The following is an 18951-nucleotide window of genomic DNA, read 5'->3' on the forward strand; positions in this document are numbered from 1 at the left end:
AAACAAAACTACAACCATCACGACATGGGGAACTCTTTCCTAATACCGTTCGTGCAATTATAGCAGGACCATCGGGTTCTGGGAAAACTAATATTCTGCTATCCTTGATTTTTGATAAAAACGGATTGAAGTTTGAAAATGTGTATGTTTATTCGAAATCGCTTTTTCAACAAAAGTATCAGCTGCTGCAGACGGTTTTAAAATCAATCAAAGGAATAGGATATTTCCCATACGATGAAGACGCCAAGATTGTGGATCCTTTTAATGCAAGACCAAATTCGATTTTCGTTTTTGATGACGTAGCATGTGATAAGCAAAATATTATAAGATGCTACTTTTGTATGGGTAGACATAGAAATATAGATTGCTTCTATCTTTGTCAGACCTATACTCGGATTCCCAAGCATTTGATACGCGACAACGCAAATTTTTTAATATTACTACAACAAGATGAAATGAATCTGCGACATGTTCATCGAGATCACGTGGGTACAGACATGACGTTTGATAAATTTTTCAAAATTTGTCAAGAATGTTGGAAGGACAAATTTGGATTTTTAGTAATAAGTAAAGAAAACAATCTAAATAGCGGACGATATCGAAAAGGATTTGACAGTTTCATTAAGATATAAAGAGAGAAACATTAATTTCAACGATCCAGTTTCAATTTGAATAGGTATCATGAGCGACGTTAAACTAAAGCGACGCCTTACTGCAATATCTGATGACATTAGAACAAAACATAGGGCTTTGAAGTTGGGAATACAAGAGCATGATGAATCACTAAATAAACTATTTCAACCTATAGTGGAGCCTATAAAGACAGTTTCCATGAAATTAGAAAAGAACCAGCTCCAACAACAACAGCAGGCTTTCGAACAACTTCTCGAACAACGACGAATACATCAAGAGCAGCAAAACCAACAACGCCAACATTTAGATAAATTGCAACAAATACAAGAGCAGTTACCACTACTCAAAGAAGTGCTACCAACAAGAAGTACTACTGCTAAATCTGAAACAGAATTTCCTGAAGTATTCGAATCAAACGGACAACGTCGCAAAAGTTATGGACGTGAAGGCAATCGCAAGGACTTGTTGTTTCAACGACATTTACCTATGAGCGAAGAGGTATTTGAAGCAAAACCCGAGGAGACGAACGAAGATGACGATAAAGATGACAATGATGAAGGAGAAAAAACGAACCAACAAGTTAAAAATGAACAATTTACGGAAGAGGTTTTAAACAACTTTATTGAACAGTTTCCTGACGTGGCCCAATTATATGTTATGCAAACATTATTACAGAAAGGCGACACTCTATTTGGACCAGTCATAAATCCAGCTACCAATACCTTTTACTTTGGTGACTCGTTGTTGCATATTAACTCAAATAGTGATTTTACACTCAATGATAAATCGTTCACGGGTACTGAAGGATTGTATCAGCTATTATTTAATACACCCGAAAACATCGACAAGAACATAGTAACCGAGAATGATTTTCATAATTATAAGCAAATGTTGGAAAGTGCAAATGTTTATCGAGCAGGAACAAATCTTCGAAAAGAAAAAAGAACAAGTTTAAAATTCCTTGACGTTATAAAGCCGCTTTTCTCAAACAGTCCGAAAAAAAGAAAATCACCTAAAAAGTCTACTAAAATCACTCCCGTGAGAACTAGAATCTCGACGCGTAGTACTACTAGTAGCACATCTAGTAAAAAAGGGGGTGGTGCTTATAAGATTTCTCATAACTATCCTGTGGAATATGTTTATTGGGATGACGTGAATGAGCTGGTACAACGTCTCAACCTGCTACATGCTGCAAAGAAAGCAGGAAGTGATTGTCATTTGAATGAAATTAGAAACATCGAAGAAGAATTACGAGAACTTCATGTTATTGTTTAGTTTAATCATGAGTGTCGACAAGTTCGGTCGTTCATCATCATCATCAATTTATAGACTATGCAGAAAGCGACAACTTTTTGAACATCCAAGAAATACAATACGCTACACTGAAGACGGCAATTTCGACATGGAAAATCGTAAATTGTGCAATGTTCAAGATCCGATCGAAGAAACGGACGTAACGACCAAAAAGTATGCCGATAAACTTCACGAAAATGCCATTTTACGAATCGATAAATTCGGCAGTGTCTTGACAGATGCGAAAAAAGCTTTTTTGAAAGCTGAAATAGATTTAAGCAAAAAAGTATCTGATCTAGATAATCAAATGACCATTACTGTTGATGAAATCGATAAAAAGTGGATTAAGATGTTAGCTGACTACGAAAAATTGTCTAATAGATTGAAACGATTACAGAAGGATCCTGTGCCTGATGAAAAGATTAAAAGACTGCAACCTCGAGCGGTGCAGTCAAAATGACCTCAACCACATTCAGGGGTTTATCTCGATTAATAAAGAGATCGCAAAACGAATAAACAAACGCCCAATAAAAATAATAATAATTGAGCATTGTCCTCGTACTATACACGATGGTTCGAAGTAAAAATGTTACTGTAACCGACACGAAAAAACAAGTGGTAGACGAAATATTTAAACTTGCGAGAAAAAATTTTAAAAGACGACACACGGTTATAAATGGATTTGACGAACTATGGCAAGCTGATTTAGCCGATTTTCAAAGTTATGCAAAAGAAAATCATGGTTATAAATATGTCTTAGTTGTTATTGATTGTTTATCTAAATTCTTATGGATGAGACCTTTAAAGACAAAATCCGCATCTGATGTCAGTAGAGCTATGGAATCAATATTGAACAAAGGAAGAAAACCCACGCTCTTACAAACCGACCAAGGTAAAGAATTCTTTAACGCACAATTTTCTGATCTAATGAAGAAAAATAAGATTATCCATTATCATACGTACAGTGTAAAAAAGGCGGCTATAGTTGAACGTGTAATTAGGACTATCAAATCAAAATTATATCGTTCATTTACTTTAACTGCTTCATACAATTGGACTAATAAATTAGAAAATATTAATGCAGAATATAACAAGACAAGACACCGCATAACTGGAAAAAAACCTATAGACATCAATAAACAAAACGCTCATGAAATTAAATTATATGGTATTAATCCAAAAGCTGAAACTAAACATAAATTCAAGGAAGGAGATATAGTTCGTGTCAGTAAGTTTAAACATATATTTGAACCTGGTTATAAACCTTCATGGAGTACTGAATTATTTAAAATCTCTAAAGTAAACGCTACTAATCCTACAACTTATGTTTTGAGAGATTTTCAAGATCGACCTATTAAGGGATCTTTTTATGAGCCAGAATTACAAAAAACGAAAAACATTGATGTCTTTCTCATTGAAAAAGTACTGCGACGCAAAGGAAAAAAATTATTTGTCAAATGGTTGGGACTACCTAAAAACCAACAGACGAGCTGGATTTCAACAGAAGATTTGCGTTAGTATCTATTAAGATGGCACAAAGTCCAGACGCTATCTTGCAACGAGCTATTCATTTCGAAGAGACAATCCGACAAATACGCGAAATAGTAAAAATCGAATTATTAAAACTTCAACCTCTTCAGCTGCTAGACGTCTTTCCGATGTTACCTAATTTTTATACAAAGGATAGAGACATCAAGGATTCTTTGCCATGTGTAGAACATTATAATTTTTGCCATGAAGATGTAAAAGATGGACCACCTTCAACGAAAAACCAATGCCCAGAGTGCTTAATCCAACGACAAAGCTGAAGAAACGAATTACTGCTCTATTCATATTTAAGTCAATATATGTAACTATGAAAACATGACTTCCTACCTATAATTTGTATAGACCCTTTTAAAAATAAAATCGGAATAAAAACCATTATTATTATTATTAAATATTCAATCTATTTTAAAATAGTATTTAGTTCCCATACGCTGTGCATGCGAAATTTTAATGTGCCAACTGCACCGTGTGTGATAAGCTGCAGGAAAAGGCCGACTCGGCCGCCCCTCCTCCACTCGAGGTCATACAAACACACACGCATAAATACGATTGACAATACGCTCCATTCAGGGTCCCTGCGATAGTCGAGATGCCGAGGTGACGGTTAGCACGAGATCGGACGACGTTCGATTCCCGCATAAAGACGAGGAAAAAAAACTTTTTTTCATAAATTTAAAAATTGAGCGCCGCGCGATACAGCGGTGGCGCCATCTTCCATCCTGCGCGCGCACCACACACACCTCTCCATTAAAACAATAAGCGAGAGCGAGACGACAAACAGGGATCCAAAAACGCCACGTGTTAGACAAGGAGAGCGATACCGTTTCAGTAGACCGGAAGTCCATAAGATTTACACGGAGCTTGTGTGACGTCAGCCCCATTTATTAACTACTACAATCCAGTACATCACATGCAGAAAAACAAGAAGAAAAAGAAACTCCTGGTAAAATATTAGAAAACATCTCGGAAGTACCGAAGGTGACTGTGGAACGAGCTAAAAAGCGAGCAAAAAGTGTTGCTTGCTTGCTAACTTCACCAGAGCATATACAAAAATGTAGAATTAATCAGGTGAAGAAGCAAAATACGACTCAAAAAACCAGTGGTAAGATGAAATCACAGCGTCCACTTGGTGGCAAGAAATCTTACAAAACAACACCATCGTCCTCGCTCCGAAAGAAGAGAAAGGATTCTTCAGATTCTTCATTTGAGTGTACTAATGATGAATCTGATGATGAAACATGTATAATTTGTGGAGAATAAGGGAAAATGGGAACTCTGGTGTCGCTGCATTTCATGCGGAGCTTGGGTGCACAAATTATGCAGTGGAAAAAATACACCGAAAAATTACATATGCGATTTTTGTTTAAACGTATAATCTGAACGTTCTTTTTAACATTTTTACTAGTTGCTTGGATTTGTACCCACCTTTTTTTTGTTAAATTTGTTTATTTTATTTGAAGTTTTTATGACGAATGTTCTTTGTTTTTGTGTTTTTTAGTAAATGTTTTATAAAAATTATTTTTTTATACGTAATGTTAAATTTAAAAACTGTCAAATTTGACAAATTGTAGAATTTCATAATTTTTTTTGTCTTTTATGGCTTGCCAACGTTGGGGGCAAGCTCAAAATGACGAAATCAATTCTATTATAAAAAAATGTGTTCATTTATTATATTCTCATGTTGAATATAACTCGTGATATGATTAATAATCGAAGATATGGCTCGTGAAACCGAAGCAGCACATTCAACTCGTGCTTCGCACTCGTTGAATCTGCAGCTCGGTTTCACTCGAAATATTATCGATAATAATCATATCACTTGTTATATTATAATTGACAATTTTCAGTTATAATATAACAAGTGATATGATTATTATCGATAATATTTCGAGTGAAACCGAGCTGCAGATTCAACGAGTGCGAAGCACGAGTTGAATGTGCTGCTTCGGTTTCACGAGCCATATCTTCGATTATTAATCATATCACGAGTTATATTCAACATGAGAATATAATAAATGAACACATTTTTTGATAACAGAATTGATTTTGTCGTTTTGAGCTTGCCCCCAACGTTGGCAAGCCATAAAAGACAAAAAAATTTACGAAATTTTAACATTTGTCAATTTGACAGTTTTTAAATTTAGGTAGCAACAGACCACAATAAGGCAATAAAATTATTATCGCTGTGATAGACATGTAACTAAGGGCATGAACAAATTCTATTGGAAGAAATGGGGTCATGTGATTCATGAATTATATTCTCAAACAAATAAAAAATTAATCGTATTTGAACAAAGCGTCTCGTGAGTTGTAGTTTTATGTTCCTTAAAACGCATTAATTTTGGAAAAAATGGAGGATTTGGATGAAAGTAGTGCTTCAGATAATAATTGTACCCATCCAGACGTTTTAAAAGTAGCAAGTTTATAAATTTATAAACGTCATTTTTGACAAAAATGTACTTTAGCTCCCGCCAAAATAGTGACACTTTGTGCCCTGAAATGAGCACATTTTCTATATAGTGAGTAGAAAAACAATATTAATTATTATCCTTGCGTTTTATGAATTTTTGTTTAATTTTTATTCATTTAAAGTTATTAGTTTCTATATTTGGCATATTTTGCATACTTTGCATATTTTTATGCATATTATTATTATATCAATGTATGTTTAGACCAAAATTAGTGCATATATATGTGCATATTTTGATCCTTTTTCGACGCGTAGAGTCCGAGCTTTATTTATATTTATATAACGTGCTTAGGGATTTATTCGGAATTTTTAAACTAGTAACATAATACCATATTGGTCCACAGTTGAAATTATATTTATAGGAACCACTTTGTTTCGTTTTTGAGGAATATCTAATTTATTTATTTACTAAACAGTATTTTATTCCATTTCAATGCATTGATCTATCGTTCTATCGTCACGTACTGATCTCCATAAATCATCCAAAATATCTACTAGCAGTTTAAGTAATTAGATAACATTTCCAACACAAAGTTATAAATTCTAAGTTGAATGTTACGCCAAAATTAATCACTTAACGGATTTCTGATAGGAACTTAACTTCAGCGTATGTTTCAATAATTCACAACAACCCTACTGATTCTGTTCGACCTGATCGAAATTATTAACACACAAGTAACTTAATTATTGTCTACCCTTATCCATAGATTGAAGATTTGTTAACTAAATTATCAGAGTGACACTTGTACGAATGATTTCTACAATCTAGTTTTCGTGATTACTTCCTAAACAATCAGAATATACTTATAAATTACTACATACATAAATTTACAAAGTATTCAGGCGTAAACAGATAAAATAATCACTCTGTACATCCGATTTAAATACGATACCTACATTTAATGACAATTAGGATAAATTTATTTCGGAGAATATCTCCAAGTTTATATTTTAGACATAGTGTAATGGCATAAGCAGGCAGCATAAATAATTCAAAATTGGTCTAAAGAGTTTAGACAGTACTTCCCTCGCTGTCGGAAACTTGACGACTGCATGCCTATTGTGTTTTTTTCTCATTACATTTTTGTAGTGGGAATTTAAAAAAAAAATTGTGATGACGTCATCAACATTTTTGCAAGGACACGTATATCAGTTGGGATAGATGTAGTGTAATACTAAGAATAAAATTATTGTATTCCCAAATTTTCGGGAAAATGAATTGGGTCGTTTTGAATATTGATTTGTTATAATCAATAAAATAACGAAACAATTTACTCACGTATACGACGTCGGTGTGTAACATGTAGAGAGCGGATTTCTGTCCGGTTCTGTCAAACAGAGAAACTGTAAACAACACGACCATCGGTTTTATTGCTTCGACTTCCGCTTATTATACAAAACATTAGGTTTTATTTTAATTCTTGACGGTGAAATTCACAATTGGTTGATTATAAACATGTCTATTTCGCATTCGCGGAACCAAGTGACCGCATAAAACAAATGCAGGTCTGTAATGTTAAAGTCGATGTAAATAAGCGTGCTACCCTTATGTTTCAACCGAGTTTTTCCTTTAACAAATTTTGTGTCTACCAAATTGGGTTGGTTGGGGTGTAATACTAATAATAAGTGTTGCCTTTAATTTAATCAATAAAATAAATTGACTTCATTAATTTTTTTGAACCACCTCTTAAGAAAATCTAAAAAATATGAATGGAATGATAAATCACAAGTACAAACTCATCATATTTTTTGCATTTTAGATAGGATTTATTCAGCAAAATTTTAGGAGGGATGAACAAATACATTTTGAACAAAAGTTTACCATGCTTATAATAACTTTAAAATATTCCCAAGATTTCAAAGCATTCGGTTTTCTAATTCCTGATTAAATCGATAAAATAAATTCACGCCTTCATTAATTTTTTTGAGTCACCCTGCATATGCAAATCCAAAAATATGATTGGAATGATAAATCACAAGTACAGACTCATCATATTTTGTACATTTTAGATACGATTTATTCGGCAAACTTTTGAGCTGACGTCATCAGTTTTTTGTAGAAGATAACCAAATATATTTTGACTAAAAATTTATTATGCTCTTTATAACCTTAAAACATCTGCAAGATTTCAAAGCATTCGGTTTTGTAGTTCCTGATTAAATCAATAAAATAAATTTACGCATTCATTAATTTTTTTGAGTCACCCTGTATATGCAAATCGAAAAAATTTGAATGGAATGATAAATCACAAGAAGAGACTCACCATATTTTGTACATTTTAGATAGGATTTTTTCAGCAAAATTTTGTGGTGACATCATAAATTTTTTAGGGGGGACGACCAAATACGTTTTGATCAAAAATTTACCATGCTTATGATAATTTTAAAATATCTTCAAGATTTCAAAGCATTCGGTTTTGTAGTTTCTGAGTAAATCAGTAAAATAAATTTACGCATTCATTAATTTTTTTGAGTCACCCTGTATATGCAAATCCAAAAAATATGAATGGAGTGATAGATCACAAGTACAGACTCATCATATTTTGTACATTTTAGATATGATTTATTCCACAAACTTTTGAGCTGACGTCATCAAGTTTTTGGAGGGGATAAGCAAATATTTTTTGACTAAAGATTTATGATGCTCTTTATAGCCTTAAAACATCTGCAACATTTCAAAGCATTCTGGTTAGCAGATTAAAAATTAAATTTCAAAATGTTGTTTTATAATTTTGATTTTTTTTCCAAAAATCTGGACGTTTCGGGTGAAAAGTCGATTCAGAGTTGTAAACTACATGTGTAGGACTATGTTATTTTATACAATTGAAAACCCATTTACTATGTACAATTTTGAAGTGACGTCATCGCATTAGTGGTGGGGATGATTAGACAAATTTTGGTTAGCGTTTTACCATCTACATGATATTCTTAATATAAGTACAAAATTTCACAACAATCGGTCGAGTACTTTCGGAGATTATCTGTCTAATAAAATCCGGGACAACAGACGGACAGACGGACAGACGGACGGACAGACGGACGGACAGACGGACGGACAGACGGACAGACAGACGGAAATGGGAGACCTATTTCTTCGTCTTCTAGGGGCCATGAAAGATCGAGAAAACGTAAAAGTAGAGAGTCGGCCGACGGACTCGATTACAATACTTCCTTTGCTTACGCTCGGGAAGTAAAAATGAAAACATACTGCTTTGAATAATAATTTCACCTTGCTACTTCGTTTCCACAGGGGAGCAAATTGTTAAAAATTATTAAGAAGATAAAACAAGTTCAATGTAATAATTGTTCTACTAAAAATTGCGTCACAAGTGTGTATTTGTTATTTGACGTTCGTAAAGTTTTTTCGATGATTATAAAAACCATTATCAATATTGTACAGGGTCATTACTCATTATAAAATATTGTAGTCAAGGAAGGCCATGACTTGGTTGACATTGTGTGCCGCCTTTTTCAGTAATATTGGAATTTTTATTTTTAACGCCACATTAGTGGCTGCACTGTTTCGGCGCCAATGCTTTATCAAATTCTGTCGGATGTCAATAATTTTTTCGTTTGTACTAATTACGCAAGGTTAGTTAATAGAGAACAGGTTACCACATAAACGAGAATGTGGGCAAAATCGCTTACGGGGGAGGAGAGGTGTCAGCCCCATGTGACGTCAAAATGAGGTTGGTATTACTTGGGAATTTTTAGTAACTTGTAATTTTGAGTTGGTGTGACCGATCAGCTGATGCCTTTAATCTATACGATCTGTACCGCTAATTCTGACGTTTGGTGTTAGTACTGCGACTCGTGTAACCCTATTTTGCCTCGTGTTTAAATTGATTTTTGTTTAAGCTAAAATGAAATGTTTTGATATATTACTAGAAAGGAAAAAGTAAACCAGTAAATGTAGATTTTCAGATTTTTTTGCATAAAAAAAAATCAGTTAATAGTGTCGCATTTGTTATTTTCAAGTTCTACTGGCAGCAAAACATTTTTCTTGAGGTTTATTAAATTGTTCTTTACACAGGATTGAAATTTGCGAAGTAGAAGCGGTCACTTGATTAAAAGTTTCCGTTTTTAGTGCGTTACTCGAGTATTTAAAACGGGCAATTTTCGCGCCATTTGAGAGCCCCTTGTGACGTATCAATATGGCATCCCAATGTGGCAACCTTATCTATTAAATGACTTTGCTAATTACGGAAGATCTTAAGCGTCACGGAGGATGTGTTTCTATTTCTGTTACGGAAGGTTACATACAAGAGTCCATTGGACACAAAATGAAAGTGGCTGACTTAAAATCATTACAGCCATAAGAAATTCGTCTGAAAATCGCCCACAAGATGATTCCGATAGTCAAATGTTGCCGTCCACCTCAATTTTTTCAACATCCTCAACAAACGTGGCAGGTTTACCGGATGATTTTGAAGTCCAACAAGAAATTAATAAATTTCAATAACTGTTCTTTCAGTAATGTAACCTTCAATTTACTTAACGAAAGGCAATAAATTTGTAACTGATTATTGTTTGACAATATTAAAAGACAATATTAAAATTTCAATAAAACTGAATTGTCTTGATGAACTTTGGAAACATAACCCTACTAATTCTTATCATGCACCGTGCATAATAAATTTCATATCCGCATCGGTCTCTGCAAATTTCAACTTTCTAAGTAGGCTACAATATTGATATGTGTTATTTTCAAGACAAGTCGTCTAAAAATTAAATTTAGGATCGAAGCTAACAAACGCACTAAAAGTCACCTACCTTGTTCTGTTCGGTCTCCCGGGTTGAAGGCTTTGTAGACCTCCTGCACAATTAGGAATCACGTGTTTAATTTCGCGCCAACACTGTACGAATGGCGTCACAAAAGATGGCAACTGCGTTCACCTAACGCCCACCTTCGCGATGTTACCTCTACGAGGGTTTCTCGATTACAACGCCAACCCCTAGTACCGGACCTTTTGGCTCGGTACTATGGCGCCTCTAATGGAAAGTGAGCGAAATACATTTATCAGCATTCTACGGGAAAAACAAACAAAATTAAAAATTAATATCCAACAAACTTCGAACCGGAACATAGGTATCTAATAATAATAAGCAATATACTTTTATTGTTTTAATAATACATATCGTATTACCAACAAGGAAAGGACAATTCTTTTATGTATAACCTATTTATCCAACCAAGTAGGAAAGTGATGAACTAGATATTTGCTTAATATTAGTATGTAACGTGGTAATATTATGTGATGTTGTTCTTTTAATATTATTCATTGATGACAAATTCTCTTACTGTGATGGCGTGTCTTAAAAATCTGTATATTGCCAGTGAATTCCTCGTTCTTTTCTGATTAGAGCCTCCGTTGAATTATTTGGGAACCCTGCCAACTATAATCTCAAATCTGAATAAAATGGACACTTGTATAATATTGTAACAAGTGCACGTGCAACCCCAGTTGTCACCATTGTCGCGAGCTGGTTTGTCTCGGCCGTCCATCATGGGTCGAATTTTTGTTAACGACCCCTTAAAAATCACCTCTTCCGAACCTTCCCAGAAAAACCCAACAAATAGATCCATATATTTTCTTTTGTCCCATCTTGCTATATCCCGTCCTCTCCCCATGTGGCACTGGACCCTCTGGTTAAGTTTATGTGTCGTTAAAAAAGTAAATTGAGTCTCAAGCGTGCCTAGTCCTTTGTCGAATTTCAAGAAAACGGCACAGTTTTATAGCGACCATGATGGATGGGCACCGAGGCAGAAAAGAGCTTTCTTTGTTCGAGAGATCCCGTTATCGAAATGGTATGATGCGATTCCTCGCTTTGTAAATATGTAAATGTTTTGATAAAAGAAAAGGTTGGAAATTCGGATGGATGACAGGCATAGATCTAGCCTACAACAGGTAAAGTAAAGTAAAGTAAAGTTTATTATTAGTTCTCTAAGACATATATAAATGTATAGAACAAGTCAATTACAGGTTAAACATTAAAATCACAAATAGGTACATACATATACATATACATACAGATATGCAGACATAAGTTCAGATTACAATGTTGGGTCATTAAGAAATTCTTCTAACGAGTAGTACTCATTTTCAATCAGTAACTTTTTTATATAATGTTTTTGTTTATCTTGATTTATATTCTTTAAGTGATCATATAATTTATTATAACAGCATATAGACAGATAATGTGGACTATTTTTATAGAGTGCTGTCTTATGCAGGGGAATTTCTAATTTGCTTCCATTTCTTGTTTTATAAGTGTGGTTGTTATTTAATGGCTTATATGCATCAATATTATGTATAGTATGGATTATGAGGCTGTATATGTAGATGCCTGGAACCGTCATTATATTCAATCTTTTAAAGAATGTTCTGCAACTGCTATAGGATCTAAGGTCTGCGATAGTTCGAATAGCTCTCTTTTGTAGTCTGAATAGTCTAATCGTTTCTGAGCATGCACCCCAGGCTATAATACCATAACTTAATAGTGAATGTATTCGTGAAAAATAATAAAGTTTTAAAATGTTATTATCCACTGTTCTTTTTAATTGTTTTAAGGTAAAACATTGTATCAAAAGTTTTTTACTCAAGTACTCTATATGATTTGCCCATTTAAGCCTATTATCCACTATAATGCCTAAGAATCGTGTTGCTTTTAGTTGTTGTATTGACCCAGCCTTTGACTTAATTAGTAAGCTTAAGTTTTGTTCACTACCTTCATTGGTGAATTGAATAAATGCTGTTTTGCTATAATTTATAAACAATTCATTACTTCGGAAGAAATCATCTAACTGTTTCAACCTTTCAGTTGCAATTGTACAAATGTTTTCCCTTTTGCGAGCAGTTACAAGAGACGAAGTGTCATCTGCATACATTATTGTGTTTTCATATGTTAGGTCAAGTACATATATTATATATAACAGTGGCCCCAACACAGATCCTTGGGGAACTCCTCTATTTGATGTTAATAAATTGGATTTAACACCATCCATTTCAACATAATATTGCCTATTTTGTAAATAGCTTTCAAACCAGTTCCATGGGACACCTCTTATACCATTATGCCATAATTTTGCTAGTAGCTTGTTATGATTGACTAAGTCGAACGCTTTGCTGAGGTCAATAAATAGCCCAACACAACTCTTTTGCATATCCATATTTTTATATACTGCATTTAGAAAGTCGGCCATGGCAGATGATGTCGATTTTCCAGCCATGAATCCATGCTGATTGGGGTTTATGCGTATGCTTCTAATTAAAAAATTTATTAATTTTTTTGCAACTATTTTCTCTAAAATTTTAGAAAATGTATTTAAGTTGGAGATCGGTCTATAATTTTTTGCTAATGTCGGATCATCTTTTTTAAATACTGGCAGAACTTTAGCTATTTTTTGTGAGCTTGGAAATTTACCTTTTGTTAGAGAATTATTAATAATTATGGTAAGAGGTATACACAATTCTGCTGCACAGTCTTTGATAAGTATAGCCGATAGTCCATCAGGCCCACAAGAATTGCTATTTTTTAATTCATATATTGTGTTTAACACTTCATTTTCTGTAACGGGGGTAAAGTACAGTGTACAATTATTACTTTTACTAGAAGGTAAATTTATCCCATTATTAACTTTGTCTTTATTTAGGTATTCATTTATAACGTTATTAAAGTATGCGTTAAAGTGATTTACACATTCCTGAGTATCATGAATTAAGCTATCTCCCGAGTTTAAACTGATTTTTTCATTTTTCTTTTTTGGTTTTTTACCTATAATTTGCCATGCAGTTAAGCCTTTATTTTTCGATATTTGCATTAAGTAGTTATTATGTCTTTTTTTTGCTGCCTGTATAACTCGTTTGTAAATTTTTTTATATTCTTTGTAATGCTCGATTATGGATAAATTTCCGGTTTTTGTTAGATGAAAAAGCTCTTTCAGATGTTGAGACGACTTTTTTATCCCTTGAGTGATCCACATATTGTTGGTTATTTTATTATTAGTATATTTTACTTTTTGTGGAAATGTTGCCTCAAAATTTATATTTATAACTCGCATGAATTCATTAAACTGCAAATCGACATCATAGTAATCCCCGTTTGTCAATGAATCATACCAATTCTCTTGAGTTAGTAAACTTTTAAATTTATTTATGTTATTTATATTGTTAGTTTGTCTATATTTTACCTTGTTTTTATTTTCAGAATTATCTGTAGTTTCCTGATATATTTCTACTACCTGTGCTGCATGGTCAGACCAACCAGTGAAAATTACCTCAGATTTATCTACCATCATTTCTATCGGGATGCATATATTATCCAGACAGCTGACGCCTCTTGTTGGTTTGTCTATTACGGGTTTTAGATTGTATGAACCTAGCATATCAATTAATTCATTACGTTGTTCTGAAATTTTTATAAAATCAATATTAAAATCACCACTTAATATAATGCTATATCCCTGAAATTTACTCAAAATATCTAAAAGTGATATTAATTTATCTATAAATATGTCCACATTACCATGACTGCTGCTACGGTACAAAGCTGCAACTATGAATTTTCCGAAATTAGGATGATTAAATCTTACAGCGGAGCATTCGAAGTGAAGTTCCACACATAGGTCTTTTATTTTTTCAATAGGTTCACCACTTATTCCTAGTTTTCCAAATATGGCCGTTCCTCCCTGTTTGAACTGGCTCCGACTGAAGTAGTCAAGAATTCTGTAATTTTCTAAATTCACTCCTAAGATGGTATTATTTTGGTACCAATGTTCAGATAAACAAACTATGTCACTTTCACATTCTGCAAGCAATATTTCGAGTTCAGTTACTTTATTTGTTAAACTTTGACAGTTCTGGTGTAGTAATGCGAGTTTTTTGCTATTATTAGATGTCACTGGATGTCGTTGTTGTTTGAAATGTTCACTTATCTGTTCTGGATTTTTCACGAAAAAAACTATATCTTCTAACCGTCACATTTTCGGGCCAGTTTTCTTCGTTCTGCAGTTCTTCTAGAAGAGAGTAGTCAGCCCCTATTTTAAACGATATGCTATTTGCATTTTCCCTCGTTGGTAGTTGTTCAACTATAAATTGTTTATTGGGGAATGTCGTCTGCAAGTAATTTTGTACTTGTTCTGCTGTTGTATTTAGCTGAACCTTCCCCAGATGTAGCCAAGCACGTTTGGTTACCCCCGCGAAAGAGTTATTATTGGAGTACGTCCCTTTGTTAGTAATACTTTTTTTACCGTTTACCACATATTTCTTCTGATTTTGTTCGTCCAAGTCATTGACCGTTGTTTTCAGCCTGTTTACGGTTTTTGTGCTGGGTCTTGTTTTGCTCGTATCTTCTTTTTGCTTGGAGATATATTCATCCGTTTCTTTTTTCTTGCTTTTATCAATGACTTTATGTTGATTGTTTGTTATCTTTGCAGAGGGCACTGACGCCGTTGTCAAATTAACTTGTACATGCAGAAGACGGATAATTGTCTCTTGGTCCGTAATTCTTTTTTCGAGATGGCTGTTTAGTTTGTTTAAGGTAGAATTTTCACGTTTTACAAACTCACATGTCTTTATTAGATTCTCATGGTCCTCTGTAGCGTCGTCCATGGCATCACTGTATTCAATACTGTCATCGTTTGACCTTGTTCTTGATATCTCTAGGGCACTTTCACTCAGCGTTTTTGCGAAATCTATAAGCACTTTGTTGTTATTAACATATGCCGGTAACTCTTGATGTATTATTAGCAGTAGGCGGGAATTTATCTTACGGATACAATTCCCCAGTTGAAGCAAGGTGTGTTTTACGGCGAGTAGCGGGGACGCTTTGATCTGGTCCACAAGGTCGTAGCCAGTGCGTCGCTTAGGAGTGTTTACAGCTTGTTAAAAAACTACTTCTATATTACTATATTACTTCAAAAAATAATACTCGATGTCCTTTTTAATTTTTCAAACACAGGACCACAGATTTGTGAACTTGAAATGTTATATTATGTTGATATAATCCAAAAGAAAAATATATTTGTAATCAAACTATCGCCGTGACAGCACTGGATCTAGCGTATGAAACACAATTCCGCCCGTTGATTATTAGGTTAATAATGTCAGATTTCTTTAATTTATTGAGCTCTGTGCACAGTGTGTCTGCATCCGTCGCCATGTTGTGCGGTGTGTGCAGGTGGAATAAAGTTTGCGATTCCACCTGAGAGAAATAACCGAGTCACAAGTAAAAACGTTTGATGGGTTCGAGATCTATGGCTGGCTATCCTAGTTAAGTCACGAGCCAGTAGCCACTCCAAAAAGCTGTTCGATAGATTTTCTATTATACTGTAATTGATATTGTTAGGGACTTTTGATAAGGGAATGTGAATCAACGGCGATTTGGGCGGTTTGTTGATATAGACGAGAGAGGACGAGAAGGCACTTCTTTTCAACATGGGGGTTGCATCCCATTGGTTTTTCTTTGTTAGCTCCCCCTTTTTGCAAAATGATAAAAGCGTAGTTTGGTCAATTTTTGTCAGTTCTCTGGCCGGGATTTTGTAGTGTGCATCTCGTTCCTTCTCGACGCGTACTTTGCTTTTAAATTTTGGTTCAAAGTGTAAGTTTTCATTGTGTTCAAGTATTTTAATGTTCATTTTTGTTGAGTGTTGAATTTTTATTTGTTTTTTTTCTAAATTTGTGGAAGTCACCGTGAGCTGTGATCCACTTGTTCATTTTGTTTTTTTCTGTAAATTTCAAATCATTTAGTGTGTAAATAAATAAGGGTGACCGATTTTCAACTAAGTTGGACTTTCTTTTCGCCGACTTTGCGGCCAACCTCTCCGTTTCAAATAATAGTGACTTAAAACCGTGGAAACTAGCGAGTGACTCCGTGCCCTCGAGCAGCGAAAAGAGAAGTTTCGAAAGGTACAAGAATTCCCATTTTTCTATGATGTGTGATTAACACTTCACAGGTAGAAGACCAGCTAAATTCACGCTACCCGATTAAAGATATAATTTAATTTTTCTAAATATTATTTTTTTTTATAACTCACGCCCCAGTCTTGTTAGGCTGGTTACAATATGTGATCTAAATTTTCATTTTCTTTGAGGGAACACATGGTGCATTGTAATTTTAAATTAATTTTGTAAACTTGTAAAATATAATACGAGTGCTTGCTGACCACCCATTCTGAATTAGCAAATATGTACATCTTTTCATTTGTCGTGAGATAATACCAGTCAGGTACGGCTCGTTATTGTCAAAAGGGTTATTTTTATAAGTGTTTATAATTTTGAAAGTATGTGACATACAACATTCCAAGATATTCGCGACAGAGTTTTCATTCAATTGTTCAGGGTTTAAGACATGTTCGGTAAATTCCTTGACTGTGTTGTACACTTGACTATACCAATTATATTACAACTACTACAAAACACCGCATTGTCAGATAGACTCTTTTCGCGTTTATTAGAGGCAGCCGTCGCATTTTCTATTGGAATTTTTTTCAGAAAAAACGGAGATGTCGTTTCTATTGAATAATGGTTTATTATGCCGTCCCATCGTATTATCCAGAATTCCTAAATTACCTTGCAATATACATCCGCATCATAAAGTTCCCTAAAATCCCCATGAACCGAGCCCGTTTTCGGCTTGATACACTTTGGACAATGGGACCCAGAAATAACGGGGATTCCGTTGTTTGTGGTATAAAATTGAAACGTTCTTGATCGAAAGCCATTAAGCACCAGATATGTCAGCCTTTGGCGCGGAATTTATTCGTAGAAAGATGTTTTTCCCTAATTGTAGGTTTGATGATTATTCTGCATAGAAGATATGTGTTTGGTAAAAGAGATTTAGTTTCGGCCGGACAGATTTTGTATTGCCACCTGTGGAAACTAGCCAGTCAGTTCCGAACTGGTATAATCCTAACATTAGGGTTCGAGTATAGGAGATTTTCACCGTTGTCAATGGCCCCTTATAAATTATGTATATTTTTCTGTTCGATGTTTGTAAACCAATTGTACGGGAAGGATGTTTCTATGAATCGAACGAATTTGCCAACAAACCACCCGCTCCAAGTCGTTGCTCTAATTTTAGGCCAAATTGTGGTAAAACGTTTCTGAGAGAAATCATCCCCGAAAGGAACTGATTGGTCAAGAAGTACTCTCTCTAATCAGAAAGGTACGACTTGACCGCAAAAATTTGTCACAAAGTTTAGTTACTGTTTCTAGTTTGACGTGGTCGGTTGGGAAATTCTCCCGCTGGGTGTTTTTGCTTTCAATAATCTTTTGCATTCTGAGTTTTCATATTGTGTTAACTTTCCTTTATTATGCAAAATCTGTTAGTGTTCATTTGATAGTTTGGTTTAAGGTTGTCTTTTTTTTTTTCGTTAATTTAAACATTCTCGTTGACGTGTGCGAAAAATAAAGGAAACTACTCGAAACCACTCAGTAGTTTTCTTCCTTTCTTTAACAACCTCTCTTTGCGGTTCTCGGACTCAAGTAGTGAATTCTGTGACCTGGTGTTGACGCCAACAGAAAAATAACTTTCTTCGAAGACGAAAATGGTAAGAGCAATCTCTAGTTTTGATTATATATATAGCTATATTATTTGGATCCCCTCGTTTGACTAGACCGGGTTACAATATTTAACATTGTTTTTTTTTTGGTTTAACTGTGGTAGTCGGTATGTGGGCATTTTATTTATTTTCAAAATTAATAATGATTAGATAGAAAGCCAGTGTAACTCCTTTTGTTTCGCCTCTTACTGCAAAGCCTGGTGTTTTAGTCAGAATCCATAATAATTAGTTGTTTAAAAAAGCTATCTAGTTCTTTGCAACTTGTACCCCAAAACCTATACCGTACATTAAAGGTAGATAATAGAACAAAGTGATATAAGTGTAAAATACTATTCCAGTTTATTTTAACATGGTTAATGCTAACACTTTTTAATACATATTGCATTGCTAGCAATTTTGATTTTCTTGATGTGATTATTGGTAGTTTCTTTAAAATTTCTGTCAA

Source organism: Zophobas morio, unplaced genomic scaffold, assembly GCF_036711695.1.
Source record: "Zophobas morio isolate AGI-343-1 ecotype UQ-CSIRO unplaced genomic scaffold, CSIRO_AGI_Zmor_V1 ptg000014l, whole genome shotgun sequence".
Classification (NCBI taxonomy): domain Eukaryota; kingdom Metazoa; phylum Arthropoda; class Insecta; order Coleoptera; family Tenebrionidae; genus Zophobas; species Zophobas morio.